The following is a 16,339-nucleotide window of genomic DNA, read 5'->3' as shown; positions in this document are numbered from 1 at the left end:
AACTCCTGCTGGGAAATAAATTGTATATCTTTCCAACGAGGAGTGTAAGACCCGAAAGTTAAAAACTAATATTAGAAAACTTTGCGGAAAATAGGCCCAATTTTTTTTCTTATCCAACATTACATAATAAAGGATATGATTCCCAAAATATATTAATCCACATAAACCGAATTAATTACACATCTGCAAACACCCGTTTAAAAAAATATTCGCCATGACCTTTTTACAAAACGGTCAATCCTTATGAAAACAAAACCTGCTTAATAACTAAGACTTTTATAAAACAAACATAACCCATTACCACAATGACAAACTAACATTTCACTAAAACAAGCATTGGACTTAAACTAAAAAAAACAAATAATTAAGTCTAATTGACCCGATAAGAAAACTCATATACTTAGTTAACAAAACATCACTAAATCCTCCTACGCAGACCCGTTTCCAAGACTTGATCACTTTTGTCATTCTACCACCCAAATCTGTCATACAAAATTCCCATATCATTAGTCTCGACTAATAATTATATATGTTTATTTTATGGTAAGCATAACAATAACTAATATATTGTTAAACCGGAATATTAATAAATGACTTGTGAGTTCCTTTCTTCTTTCATGTTACTAGTTCAAGCCACCCCATTGCTCCTCATGACTTGTCTACACCATTCATTAATCTCTATTGTATTACCTACATGGAGACACCACCAAAGTTAGCTATAGATATGCGAGGACTCATAACATTGTAATTATTTTAATCAGAGTAGTTTTTCATGCTGATGATGCCCATCAATAAGGCGTCGAGTTACAGTTTCACTATTTCAAGCCACCCGTCTCATAACATTTATCAACTTCGGACCAATAGTGAAGGGGTATGGTCCAAAAAACCTTGCGCAGGCGCATAGGACCATACCACAACCTTATCCCGAAACATCTTGAACAAAGACCCTGCGCCGCCACGCAGCGGTCCTAAATAGGATTTGGGAAGAAACAGTTCAATAATAAAGGAGTATGATCCCAAAAACCTTGCGCAGACACATAAAACCATATTACAGCCTCACTTCCAGAACATCTTTAACAAAACCTTGAGCGGTTGCGCAATAGTTCCAAACAAGATGTCACACCCTGACTTTTGCGGAAGCGTATGATGTGTGACTAGTTTAATATCATTGCATTCAATCATAATAAACAACTAAATGATCAAAACGATGTTCATCCATTCATAAACTTTAAAGTATTACAAACACCGGTTATTTAAGTTTTAAAACACAACCTTCGACTATGTCACAAACCAACAAAAGTGGATGACATCTAAACTTGAAATCTACTTCTAGAAACAACACTCGCGCCCAAGATCCAACCTGTTACCTGAAATACATGTAAGTTTGGAAAACATCAACAAAAGTTGAGCGAGTTCATGCGTTTTGTATGAGTTCTGACAAACTTGTAAACCTTTGAGTGACTCCTTTGAAAACAGGTATGAAAAGCAGTTATGGACATATCAAATGAATGTTTTACAAGGACATTAAAGCATGTGAGGACATAGGGAGCACTCGAAATGAGTAGGCTCATACCCTTGTCGATTTCCCTCGACTATGTCGAATTCCCCTTCGACTATGTCAATTCACCTTGACTAATGTCGATTCACCTTGACTAATGTCGATTCACCTCGACTAATGTCGATTCACCTCGACTAGGACACCGAAGCACTCAAGTGGTCATAAGTACCATGAGTGGGGTTCAGCCGTACCCGTTAGATCTAACCTTCGTCCCTAATTAAGAATTAATGGCATTTCAAATTTAGTCTATGCTCACATGATCTAATAGTTCAGTTCATAGTCAATTCATACTGTTTAAACATTCGTAACATGTATTCCACCCTTGAGAGTTATAAAACCAAAAACAGTTAAGAGAAAAAGGGGACATGAACTCACAGTCTTGCGTCTTCACAATCATAACTCAAATCCCTTCAGTAAACACGACTACCTACAATGTACTGATGTCTATTAGACGGACGGGTCGTGCCTTGTCTTAGTATTTATGTTTTTGAGTTACGTTTCTTCTACGCTTCTAATATTATTCCAAGTTATATAATTATTGTCAAAATAATTAATATTTTAACTTAAATTATATTTTTAAGTTTTGGAATAATTGTTAAACAATATTTTTGTACTAATACTTCTCAAGTATTTATACTTGCACTACCTTCCCAAGGATGGGGATATCTCATACATGTGTATTTGTATTCTTGTATTTGTATAACTTGCCAAGTATTGGTGTCGTATTCGGGCGTGTATTATCTTAATAAGTATCCAATATATATTTCTAAATTATATATTTCAAGAAGTATTTCTTAGAAAAATTATTCCTAATTTTTCTCTTGGCAAAAATATTTGTAGTTCCAAAACAATATATTTTCAAGTCTCACTTAGAAAATATATATAAACTTATCTTTATCTAAAATAATGTATTTCAAATTTATTCAAGAAAATATATATTTTCCCAAAAATCATATATCTTCCAAATATTCCAAGAAAATATATTTCTACTTCCCAAAAATAATATAGTTTGTACTTGTCAAAAATATGATATAACTTTGTAACAATTGGAAAAATCATATTTTCATTTCCTTTGTATCCAAAATACTATTTAGCAAAATATATTTTGTGAACATAATTTCCGGAATCTTGTAAGTTACATTCTTGTTCGGTTTGCCAATATTTTGTGTGTAACTTATGTGTTTATTCCTTGAGATTTTTGGTATTATTTTGGATTGTAATTTCTTGATATTTTGTTAAGTTATATTATTTTAAATCCTATAATAATATAACTAATACACAAAGTATACAAACAATCACACACATGTGTCTTCTAAATATATATCTTTCAAATACATATTTAGTCCTTTTATTTAAAAAAACCAACCTCCAATGTTTGTATTTTTTTGTAACAAAAATTATGGCAAAGTTTCTAGGGAAAACTCTTGGTTAAAAATACACTTGTAAATATTTGTTTGAAAATATATTTGTGGGATCGTTTTCGTCCCTGAATGAGTCGATCAGAAGAATTCCTGTCCAAAACAAGAGGCGGAAACTAATGTTTTTGTGCAATCTCAGCCGTATTCACTTTTAACTGTTGTTTTACTGGTCAATTGATTCGATTACACGTCCTGACAACACTTCGGCAGCACTTCGCGGCTCACCGGAAGACAACACACCTAGAACTATGAGTTCGCTCCAAATGACAACCCTATTTATAGCCGGCCTGATTCCGCTCCAACACGTACAAGCGGAATCACATTACGAGTGAAATCAGGTTTTACATTTCGGGCGGAATCATGATTTAACTTTCGGGCGAAATCAGACTAATTACACTACGAGCGGAATCAGAATGTTAAGAGGTTTCGCTCCAAATGATAAGATGTCATTTGGAGCGGAATCACTTCCAATGACATAATTCTTGGATTACGTGCCCTGTTCTAGCCCATTCTACGCTAGACTCGATACAAGACGTAGGCGACAGACGGATGCACCAACAAACTCCCCCTCGGATGTTGACGGAGTCTTCAGTGTCGAGTCTTCGGTTGTCAACCTTCAGTCTTTATCAGTCTTTATCACCAACAAACTCCTCTCCCTCGAATGTTGAATCTTTAAACTTCACCAGCATCAGCAATTTCAGGATCAGCACTGGCTCTAACTGCTTCCTCAACTTTTCCTTCAGACTCCCCCTCTCAATTTGCTAGGATCGTAGTATGGAAATCTCAAATTCATGATTCATTCCTAGATCTTGACCTGGCTCTCTTCCAGCTCAGGTTATCTGCAAAATCTCTACCCAACACATAAGTTTCAAAATGATTAAATCTTTAAAATTTAGAAACTATTTCAGAAAATATACAACATGATTTGTTCTCTGAAAAACTGCTTGTAAACATAACATCTTCATATACTCTCTCCCAAACCTGTTCTTCATGTTTAGCACTTGGAATTTCGAAAATCAGCTTTTCAACACCAATTGTCAAAAATCTTTTTAAATTTTTCAAAATTAATGCTAAAACACACTAAACTCTTTTTGAATTTTTTAATAAAAAAATGCAGAAATGAAATATTTACAGAAAATATTTTTGTTAGTTCTTGAAAGAGGATCATATCAGTTTTTGAGACACATCACTAACACCGTTAAGCTTGATTTCATTTTAAGTTCTAAACAATTCACCTAGATTGTCAGTATGTTTGTCCTCTTAAATTTTCACACAAATTTCAACTGTTTCGAGATATGCAATTAATGTCTTAATTACTTAAACTTATTCATGTGTCCCACCACTTGAATATACTCCCGTATCCAGATCCCAATATTCAGTCTTACAGGTGAGTATACCACAGATGATATCTGTAAAGGGGTTAAATTGCGAGGGCCGTGAGAGCTCAGGTCAATACTTCCGTATACGCAAAGAGATGATGGCTTCGACTTTTGGTGTGTCCCCTTTAGAGGATCTTTTCTTCAACAGCAATGATGTAGGATCGTGTTTTGACCCAAACGAGTCGTTCAGAGGAGTTTTAATCAGATACAGGTGCGGAAAACAAGTATCTGACTTAGAAACAGCTAGCAAATCACTTTTAACACCTTTTCGTATTGATATCTGACAAATCACATCCAAATCTTAAACCAGCAGCACTTCGGTATGAGTTACAAAATGATACCTGGTTTCGCTCTTTTGACCCTATATATAGTTGCTGAGGTTTCGCTCCAATGAACAGGACATATGAGCGAAACCCTAATGACCATATAAGCGAACCTATCAATAGCCATATGAGCGAAACCCCTATGTCTCTATAAGCGAAACCCTCACCTAAATTACATACATTCTCCAGTTTTTTCGTAAAACATGCCCTGATCTAACAATCTAAGACTAAGACTCGATACAAGATGAAGTCGACAGATGTAGTGCACCAACAAACTCCCCCTCAGATGTTGACGAGTCGTTCATCGAGTCTATGACAATGCTGTGTCTTGACTTCTTCAGTCTTGATCAGTCTCTGGGCTTCTCTCTCTCTATCTTTATCTCTTTTTCTTTTATCACCAATAAACTTCTTCTCTTAGATGTTGACATCTTTAAATTCATCATCACCAACATGCACTCCCCCTCAAATATTGATTCTTCCTGCATAAAACTCAACCACAAACATAAGTTTTTGATAAACATTTAAGCATATAGACAGCATTTGAAACTATCTCAAACAAATATATCAAATCATTTCTGATGAACCACTTACAATTATATCGTCTTTCTTATCAAAGCAACACACTCTCCCAAACCATCTGTTCATCATGTTTAGCACTTGGAATTTTGAAAATCAGCTTTTCAATATCAATTGTCGAAAATCTTTTTAAATTTTTCAAAATTTATGCTAAAACACACACAAAATCTTTTTGGATTTTCTGAAAGAAAATAAATGACACCAGTTGTAAAGACAAAGACTAACACTAAGTGTAGAAACAAGAAAATGCAGAAATGAAATATTTACAAACAATATTTTTGTGAGTTCGTGTAAGAGAATCATATCAGTTTTGAGACATGTCACCAACACCGTTAAGCTGCATTTCATTTTAAGTTCTAAACAATTTACCTAGATTGTCAGTATACTGATCCACTTAAATTTTCACACAAAGTTCAATTGATCCGAGATACGATATTAATGTTTTAGATACTTGAACTTATCCGTGTGTCCCACTACTTGAATATACTCCCGTATCCAGATCCCAATATTCAGTCTTACAGGTGAGTATACCACAGATGATATCTGTTCAGGGATTATGTACGAGGGCCGTGAGAGCTCAGGTCGATACTTCCGTATACGCAGAGAGATGACGGCTTCGACTTTTGGTGTGTCCCCTTTAGAGGATCTTTTGAATTACAACAGCAGCGACTATCAATTTTATTGTTTCATCAGCTTGCTGAGGGCGATGCTATGTTTCAAGCATTTGCGGAAAGCATTATCCGGGGACTAGGTCAGTACTTCCATACAGCAGAAGTCCCGGGATAATACCCCAGATATCACTGAGCATAAAGACTTAGTATCTCAGAATAAGGGACCTTTCAAACAAGATTTCAGGGGTTACCTATATATCCAAGCAGTTTTGTTAACATACAGAATAAGCAAGTTTGATTTTTAGGTTTATATCTCGTCACAATTTACTGAATGTGTAAAAACCTACCGACACATCCACAGTGAGATTATTTATCACATTTTATCTTTACATTTCTTTAGCATGTTGTGACAGTCCACTGATGTACTATCATTTCCTCTTTTCACAACAAAACTCATTTTTGATTTTATCATGTTTTTGGCCTTTTCAAATTTTCTAATGTTTTTGGATTTTCTGAAATTTTCTACTCCCCCTAAAATGCAAACACATTAAAGAAAAATTGGAAACAAACTAGACTCTTGACCCACTTGAAACATGAAATGTAAAACAAACTGTACAAAACTTGACAACTGATACCGAATCACATCAAATCGACATTCACTTGGCATAAACAATCAGAACTTCCCCTATCAACAAACTATTTTCCCATTTAGATCTCAAAACACTTAAGTTTGTTTTAATCAAAATGGTTTTTCTGGAAAATAAGTTTGATTGATTTTACCACTTGTGGGTTTATCAATAATAAATTTGGGGATGTGGTTCATCATCTTGTCTTTCAACCAATTGTAGGAAAATACAAGTACAAATTAATGTCCTTGATTTATCATATGCAAGTATGCACAGTCAAATTTCCTAACCACTTGTAAAACAAACACAAACAAACCTCTTTACCGTTTGTATGATTGACATTACCGTAACCAATTCCTCAAGAAAGATGCCGATACCTGCTCCTCGCTTACCAACCTGGGAGCTCCGGCAAGTCAGGTTTTTAGTCGAAGAAAATATCTACCCAAGCCTGACCAGCCTTGGGTGTCACCGAGTCACCATCACTCAGTTTCTTGCCTTTCCTCTTCTTTTCATAAAATTCTTTAACCCCTTTGACTTTTCGATCAATCATCTTTCCAAAGATATGTTTAACTTTAGGGTTAAAGACCTTCTCAGCATCAAATTCCTGTTTGTTATTATAAAATTGGTTAGAAATTTCAACTTCACCAATTTTCTTTTTATAATTTTCAGCCCGAAGCGATGGAAAATCCTCATCATTCACAATCGGAACCGAGTTTTCATCTTTTGAAATATCTTCACTTTTTGAAACAATTTGTGGCTCATCTGACTTTGTGGAGTCAGATTCATCTCCAGAAGATAGCTCCTCTGATTTTGACCTATCAAAATCATCGCTAGAGCTTTCAACAGCTTTCTTAACAACCCATTTCTGGTTGTCAGATTTAGCTCTCTTCTTGTAAAACTTGTTTGAACATTCACCAATTTCAAATGTAGAATTTTTAAACAATTTTGTTCTATCAATTGGTTCAAACTCAACCACTTGTTCTTTGAGTTTACGAGATACTCCCTGTTTTGATTGTATTGCCTTAGAACAATCTCTGGTAATATGTCCAACAGTGTTGCATTGGAAACAAGTTCTCATGTCTTTCTTCTGATCACCCATCTTCTTCATTTCATCTTGCTTCTTTGCAAGGAACTCATTGTTTGACTGCCTCTAAAAATCTTTCTTTTCTTCTTCATCTGCTGACGTTCCTGAAACAAATATCATTTTGGATTTAAAATCACGAACATATTTTTCATTTTTCTGTTTTTCTGTTGGAATAAAACCTAACCCTTTCTTTTTGAAATTACTGTTATGGTTTGATTTCTTTTGGAAACCAGGACCAGAACTGTAACCCTTTTTCTTGTTTAATCTTTGTTGAACTCTTGAGGTGTAAGGTTTAGGTTTTGCATTAAGATATAAGTCTTTTATTTCAGAAATATTAATTTCTGTGAGTTTGAAAACCTTGTTTATCAGTTCAGTTTTGACACCTCTTATTGGAAATTCCTCATCAAGATATAATTTGTTAGAATCATTCAAAGTATAAGCAACTTTAAACAGTTCATCATCCAAATTAGATTTTGATAGCAGGAATTTTCTGTCATAAACTATTTTGCCATGTTTTTCTGATTGACCCGGAGTGCTTGACTCAAACTTTGACTCTGACGCAGACTCCGACTTTGACTCTTCTGTTTCATCATTTTCTAACACATGATCCACCACTATCTTCATCAATTGAGATTGTTGATTAGTGTCAGATGATGTAAACGTAACATCAATACTTTCTGGAAGATTGACTGACAACTCCGACTCCCATTGCAAATTTATAGCCTTTTTGACTCTTTCATCATTTTGATTTCTGGGCAAATATCCATTTTCCAGTGGGGGTGGACACTTGTTGTAACTGACACCTTGTTTCTTACCAGAATTCTTCTTGTCAGTCTTTTTCTTTGTGTCACTCTTATTTACAACTTTCTTCTCAGGAGTCTTGTTTTCAGCATCTTTTCCAGCATCTTTTTCTTCAGTTACTTCATCATCTTCCCATGCCTTCATACCTTCAACGGTAGGATAAATCCTGTCAATGACATAAGAAGTACATGAGTAACTTTTCAATAAACGATTTACTCGTTCAGTTTCAATTCTCTGTAGCTCATGTTTCTGTTCAAGAGCAGCACACTTCTCGATATAGTCACTTACAACTTTTTGTTTAGTCACGAATGCTCCTAGAAGCGTCTTCATTGCAATTGCTTGCTCTTCACTTGTATCATTGTACATGTTCATTGCTTTGTTGAGCACATCATAAGATTCCTTCAACCTGTTCATGTTGTTGATCAATTCACTGTTTTTCTTTTTCATTATCTCACAAGTTTCACAGTTCACAGGAATCTCTTTTGCAATAACCTCTTCATTGATCTTGAACTTTGGAATTTCTCTCACTTTTTTTCGGACCACCGGTACTGATTCATCATCACTACTCACCGGCGTTTTTACTTTCTTCTTTTTCTTCTTTGCCTTCTCATCTTCGCTGTCGCTTTCTGCCATCATCTTCAGATGTTCTGCCATTCTTCGTGCATAATACTTAGTTCCATCATCATCACTATCTTCTTCAACTCTGGCAACAAAAGCTATGTAAGCTGTAGCTTGATCAGGAATATAGTTATCCTAAGAGAAATTCTCCCAGCTAAATCCCTCGGGTAGCTTTTCATCATCTTGATCAATCAAACAAGCTTTTCCATCAGCTGAGACATATTTATCCCAGTTGAATGACTTCTTTTCTTCCTGATTAACCACACAAGCTCTCTTTCCAGAATCTTCAATTATGGGTCTTCCATGTGCAGTTTGTGCTTGGTGCACTCCCTCTTGAAGTGACCTTTCTCCCTGCAACGAAAAGAAGTTACTTTAGATTTGTCAAAACCTAAAGTGGAAACATTAGCCTCACGAAGATCATCTCTCCCCGTGATCTGCTTGAAATTTTCAGCTCTCCTTAACACGCTTTCCAAACACCATTTTATATCCATAAGTTCCATTTCTACAGCATCTATCTGGTCGTAATCTTCCTTGGTTAGCACTGGATTCCCGATACGACCTGCAACAAAACAACTATAAGATTCTAAAACCATTCCTAATAAAGACATATGATTTTTAGCAACTTCCTCAAAATAATCTTGATCATTTTCAAGATTTAAAACAATGTTGCACTGAAGTTTTCTCCCACTTTTTGTTGCTGAGATATTCGGATCAAAAGACGGAAATGATGTGAAATTTGTTTTGCTGTTTGATCCTGATGATGAACCTCCAGAAGAATTCTTGGCGTTGTAAGCAGTTTCTATTTTTGGAGATACATTTGAAGATTTCTCATTCACTCCTTGATGTGCGTTAGGTGTAATATATTTTAGATGTATATTTTAAGCCCTTTTTACACTTTTAGCCAAGTTTTAAATTTATAAAACACGATATTCACTAACACTAAACACACATATGGGCAAGTGCACCCATCGTTGACGTAGTATAGTGTTGGTAAGATACCGAGGTCGTCCAAGGACACAAGAGATTTTAATACCGGTTTATTCTCAACGTCTAACCAAATCAAAATGTTAGAAAAGATTTTTAAACTAAGAAAAATAAAACTAACTAAATGCTGAAAAATAAAATAAAAATAAAAACAGATAGACAAGATGAATCACTTGGATCCGACTCGTGTATTAGTATAACCTTTGATTATTTTGCACTTTTGCACTTATTTAAGAGATTATCTTAGTTATTGTAGTAGGCCCCTCTTTTGAAGGCGACGTTACCCTCAACCCAGTAGTTTGAGTCAGCAAGGATACAATCCTAAAGGGTCGGATTATTGAAAGATAATGAATTAAGTTATTAAAGCAAATTACGGTAGGCCCCTCTTTTGGAGGTGACGTTACCCTCGACTAAGTAGTCTGAGTCAGCAGGGATACAGTCCTAAATAGCCGGGTTATAGTATTAATAGTAGTTGACTTATGAGGGGGTCAAAGAGTTTGGATCCCCGCCATCCAATACCTATGGGTATTGAAGGAGATCCTACTAAATTTGACTCAGGTCTCTTGCAGGACCTCTAAACGCTGAACAAGGGCAAGACCCTTACCAAACCGTTCCCTTAACCCCCGACCAGGTAGCCAACATACCTCCATATAGACCGTGGAGATATGAATGTTGAAAATATTTTATTTTATATAGATAGTAGAATAATGCCAAGACACCACGGATAAACGATAAGGAAGAATCACCTTCAACATAAGCAACTAGTTATTAAAGTCATTAATACAAAACCAAATAAAAAGTGCAAAAGATTAAAAATAAAAAGTATTATACTAAACACTTGTCTTCACCAAGTGATGTAAGAGACTTAGGCAAACATGGCCTTGATTGTCAAGAACTCTTACGATCAATCTTGGATCCTGAGACGACTCACACACTCTATGATGGACAATGGATGATGGTGGTGGATGATGGTGTTATGATGGTGGTGGGTGGTGGATGAAGTGTGAGAGAGGTGGTGTGCCAAGGGATGAGTTGCAATGAAACCAAGCACTCCTATTTATAGGCTGAACAAAAGGCTGGGCACGGCCCCGTGCCTGTCTGATAGTCTCTCTTCATTAATTGTAATTCGCAATTACAATTAATGCGCATGCAGTACTTTCGCCACGCCCCCGTGTTCACTGGGCACGGCCCCGTGGTGGGCAATAGAAGCTTCTACTGGTTTGTCTTTTCTGCTGCTTCTTGGGCACGACCCCGTGCTGGCTGAGCATGGGCCTTCTCTATTTTGCTTGGGAGGATACTGTCGAGGGGTCGGGCAATCCACTTATGTTCCTTTTCTTGTATTTATGTTAGATTTAGCTGCCTTTTTGCTTCTTTTGTTAATTTGAGCTCATTTAATCCTGAAAATACAAAAGGAAGACAAAAACACTCTTTTTCCAACATTAGTACTTAAAAAGGGTTAGTTTTATGTCTCATTTGATGTAATTTATATGTTGCATTTTACACACATCAAATACCCCCACACTTGAATTTTTGCTTGTCCTCTAGCAAAACTCTTTAATATGTGGCTTTCACTCCCAAATGGAATGGGTAGAAGAGAAGGTTTTGGCTTGTCATAGAGTGTCGGGAACCCAAGATCTTTATTGGGTTTTATTTTTATTTATTTACAATCCTATTCGTTATGATTTATTTAGAACGTTTCATAAGAGGAATTACTTATTTGGGCATAGCGTGCCTTTTTAAAATTCCATTTATATACAAGTTCACATACCTCATGGGAGAAATCACTCACACTCGGCGGAAGGTGTATTTTTTTAGTGAATCACTCGAGAGCGACATGGAACTTATTCCTACTATAGGCTTGCCAAGCAATCAATCCTCCTCCTTTTTAACTTTTTACCTTTGTAAATATCAAGAGGACTTTTTGGGTAAAGGCTTGGGCTAAAGGTGGGTAGTTGGGTTAGTGGTTAGTAGAAAAGGGCGAAAATCGTAAAAAGCGTCGGTTTTCGTAAAACATTTATTTTTAATGAAGTATTTCTTCAAACAAGCTTTTTAGGAGCTTTGTTTGTTTATTTCTAACTTCATTGTAAACTTTTTTTTTCAGTCACACGAAAACCGAGCTTGTTACTAAAATAAAGGGTAAAAATAAAAAAGGTTTTTTGGTGGGTAAAAGGGATTTTAGGGTAAAGAAATGAAAGGTTTAGGCTCAAAGGGGTTAACTAGGGGGAGTTTTAGGGTAGGTGAAAGGAAAAATAAAAAATAATGGTTTTGAAAGAAAAAAGGGTTAGTCCTAATGCCTCCATCATTTACTTACTTGGGTTTAAGTTGGTAAGGACCGGGAATGAATCGTCGTGGCAAGTTGTAGAGTCGTAAGAACCAAGCGGCTATTCACACAAGAAACGAAAAATGAGCATTTAGCGTAAAGATGTATATTTGTATGCTCAATAAAGGCTCAAAACTCACTTTTTGTGGGAATGGGTTTTTCTATGTGATCAAGTATATATAATCGAATTTTAACCAAGCTTGTCATGCCGTTTCATAATTTTCTTATGTTAGTTCTTTTTATCACGACGCTATCGGTTGTAAATTTGTAAAAATATAACCTTATTAGTCTTAGAATTCCCAACTTAAACTTTAGATAAGTAAAAAAAATGAAAATTTTTGAAAAAAAATTTGGGGTGATTAGCGGTTCCAATAGAGTTTTGTGTAAGGCTTGTTATTAGGACTTGCAAAATTCAAGCTTTTAGCATCCCCCCCACACTTAAATTACACATTGTCCTCAATGTGTCCCAAAAATAAATTTTTAGGTTGATTAGATGTGTAACATGGTGTTAAAAGCAAAAATTTATGTTACTGGCAGTTTGGACACGGCCCCGTGGGGACCGGGCACGGCCCCGTGTTCAGGTGCCAGTAACGATAATTAAAGAAAAGAAACAGAAGCCTGGACACGGGGGCGTGCTGGTGAACACGGCCCGTGTCCAGTTACCTGAACTGGGCATTTTTCTGCAGGGTGTTCAGCACGGGGCCGTGTAGGCTGGGCACGGCCCATGCTGAACCTACTGTAATGGAGAAATTGTTGTCGTGTAGCCTTGTTCTTGTACACGGGGCCATGTTTCTCATTTCCCTTATCATCCTTTACTACCATGAGTGTGTTTTATTCCTGCAATTTAAAACTAAAAGATTAAACTAAACTAAGGATGGTTCCGCGGAATGCCTCCGTGGTGCGCCACGTTTATAAGGGTCCTTGGCTAGACCCAAGGTGAGGTTATATATTTTCTGAGTGGGATGTTTTGCATCCCATGTTGCACCGTCGGAGAGCAGCATCCAAACTCGAATCAATAACCTTCATGTAGTTGACCGGGTCATCGTCCTCTATTCTCTTCCCAACCCCGAACTTTACTTCCTTGTCCCCGTACCTTAAGGTGAGCGTTCCGTCATTCATGTCTACCACTGCCTGTGCGGTGGCGAGAAATGGTCTCCCTAGTATGATGGGGACTTCGGTGTCTTCTTCCATATCAAGTATGACAAAGTCGGCCGGGTAGACAAATTTGTTTACCTTTACTAGGATATTTTCGATGACACCTTGCAGGAATTTGACGGATCGATCAGCAAGTTTATGCTCATTTTTGTAGGACTCGTTGTTCCTAGGCCGAGTTTTTTGAACATTGATGAGGGCAAGAGGTTAATGCTAGCCCCAAGGTCGGCTAGTGCATTACGAACGAGGGAGTCCCCGATCGAGCAAGGAATCATGAAGCTTCCGGGATCGACTTTCTTTTGGGGGAGTTTGTTGAGTACGAGGGCAGAGCATTCTTCGCCTAAGTTAACTAATTGCAACGTTTCAATTTTCCTTTTATGAGTGAGGAAGTCCCTCATGAACTTAGAATATTTAGGCACTTGGGTTAGGACATCAATAAAAGGAATGTTGACATGCAATTGTTTTAGTAGACTTTCGAATTTTGCGAATTGCTCATTGGTCTTTTGACGAATTAACCTACCAGGGTACGGAACTCGAGGAGCCTTGGTAGGCTCTGGTGATGGAGGGGAATCCTTCTCTTGTAGAGGCGGTGGTATAGTCTCCTCTGTCGGCAGTGGCACTTCCGTAGGCCCCACGGTGCGGCTTCGTAATGTGATGAGATGAACTTGCGCTTTTGGGTTTGTTTCAGTATTGCTTGGTAATGCGCCTTCTGGTCTCTCGGAAAAATTTTGGGCTAGTTGACTTAATTGTTTTTCTATGTTTTGAATACTAGCTTGTTGATTTCTAAAATTTGATTCTAATTGTAGAAACCTTTCCGAGTTTTTCTTTTCAGTGTCGGAGACGAGGCGAGATATAGAAATTTTGTGACTCATTTCTTGGTTGTTGAAAGTTTGTTCGTTGGTTTTGTTGGTTACTACTATTGCCGGGTTCTCTCCAACCAAGGTTAGGGTGATTTCGCCATCCTTGGTTGTAGGTGCCCGTTGGAGGACCCGACGGCCTAGGTCTATTATCAATGTAGTTTACCGACTCTTGTTGATCGTCTGTTTCTTTCATACAACTCCAATTTTCATGTGACCCAGCACACCCTTCACAAGCCATAACCGAGACTGTTTTTGTCATTTCCAATTTTTTTATTTTCGAAGAAAGGGCCTCGATTTGGGCTTGTACAGAAGTGCTTTCATCAACCTTATGGGCGCCCGGGGCAATAGATTTATTGCCTCGGGGAGTGTGCCACTGAAAATTGGTTTGAGCAATTTCTTCAATTTGATTATATATTTCATGCGGGCGGCGATTACCTAAAAGTCCCCCGGAGCTAGAGTCAAGTGTCTGCCTTGTGTGTGGCAACAACCCATTATAGAAAGTGGATACTTGTTGCCATATCGCAAGGCCGTGATGTGGACACTTTCGCAATAGCTCCTTGAACCTTTCCCAAGTTTCATATAAGGATTCCCCGTCCTCTTGTGAATATGTATTAATTTCAGTCATTAATTTAGCCATTTTAGCGGGAGGGAAATACTTATATAGAAATTTTTGGGCTAATTCATCCCAGGTGTTTACCGATCCAGCTGGGAGGGCGTTAAGCCAAACTTTTGCTCGGTCTTTTACTTAGAAAGGAAACATTCGAAGGCAGATGGCGTCATTTGATGCTCCATTGATCCGAAAAGTATCACATATTTCTAAGAAATTAGTAATATGTAGATGGGGATCCTCGTCCGCAAGCCCATGAAAGGTTCCGGAGTTTTGAAGCATCTGTATCAAATGCGGCCGAAGTTCGAAGTTATTGGCTTCTACATTCGGTGCGTTGATAGCGGCGCCGAGATTACCTACGGTGGGTCGTAGATAATCCATGAGGGTACATTGGTCCGCGATTGGAAGTGGATTCCCCGAAACTTTCTCTTGGTTTTTGGCTTTTAGTCTTTTTCTGAGAAAGCGTTCGGGTTCTTCTTGAGGTTCTTTTATGTCCTTATTAGAACTGGAGCTCATACACTACGTAGGGGTGGCGTCTGGTTCCGAGTCCTGCAATAAAAACAGAAAAGAATGCTGGTCAGAATGTTCACCACGGCCCCGTCTTCAATGAACACGGCCCGTGGTCGGAGTTATAGTGATTGTTTTCCAAATCCCAGTTACTGGAGAGTTGGACACGGCCCCGTGTTGCACCGACACGGCCCCGTGCTCAACCTTCTGTAACTTGGAAAACTAAAAACTGCCAGTAACAATGCTGGGCACGGCCCGTGTCCGACCACGCACGTCCCGTGCTGAGCTCTGCAGAAGCTGAAAAACTAAGAAAATCCTAAAAAATTAAAAAGAAAAATAAAAATATGATTAGGCCGTTGATTCCTAACTTTCTTAAAATCCTTGTGTCCCCGGCAGCGGCGCCAAAAACTTGATGTGCGTTAGGTGTAATATATTTTAGATGTATATTTTAAGCCCTTTTTACACTTTTAGCCAAGTTTTAAATTTATAAAACACGATATTCACTAACACTAAACACACATATGGGCAAGTGCACCCATCGTTGACGTAGTATAGTGTTGGTAAGATACCGAGGTCGTCCAAGGACACAAGAGATTTTAATACCGGTTTATTCTCAACGTCTAACCAAATCAAAATGTTAGAAAAGATTTTTAAACTAAGAAAAATAAAACTAACTAAATGCTGAAAAATAAAATAAAAATAAAAACAGATAGACAAGATGAATCACTTGGATCCGACTCGTGTATTAGTATAACCTTTGATTATTTTGCACTTTTGCACTTATTTAAGAGATTATCTTAGTTATTGTAGTAGGCCCCTCTTTTGAAGGCGACGTTACCCTCAACCCGGTAGTTTGAGTCAGCAAGGATACAATCCTAAAGAGTCGGATTATTGAATGATAATGAATTAAGTTAT

The 16,339-nt window shown here is 37.3% G+C and overlaps 1 non-coding gene across 1 annotated transcript; it reads left to right on the top strand.

Moving 5' to 3' along the window:
* The first annotated feature begins 14,834 nt into the window (after positions 1-14,834).
* On the top strand, positions 14,835-14,941 carry LOC118484504. Its single transcript, XR_004873615.1, has one exon. It is a non-coding gene; the product is annotated as a small nucleolar RNA R71 (small nucleolar RNA).
* The last annotated feature ends 1,398 nt before the right edge of the window (positions 14,942-16,339 follow it).

This window comes from Helianthus annuus, chromosome 11 (assembly GCF_002127325.2).
Source record: "Helianthus annuus cultivar XRQ/B chromosome 11, HanXRQr2.0-SUNRISE, whole genome shotgun sequence".
NCBI classification, from domain to species: Eukaryota; Viridiplantae; Streptophyta; class Magnoliopsida; order Asterales; family Asteraceae; genus Helianthus; species Helianthus annuus.
Note: the sequence above shows the minus strand (reverse complement) of the source record. Positions and strands in the feature narration are given on the sequence as shown.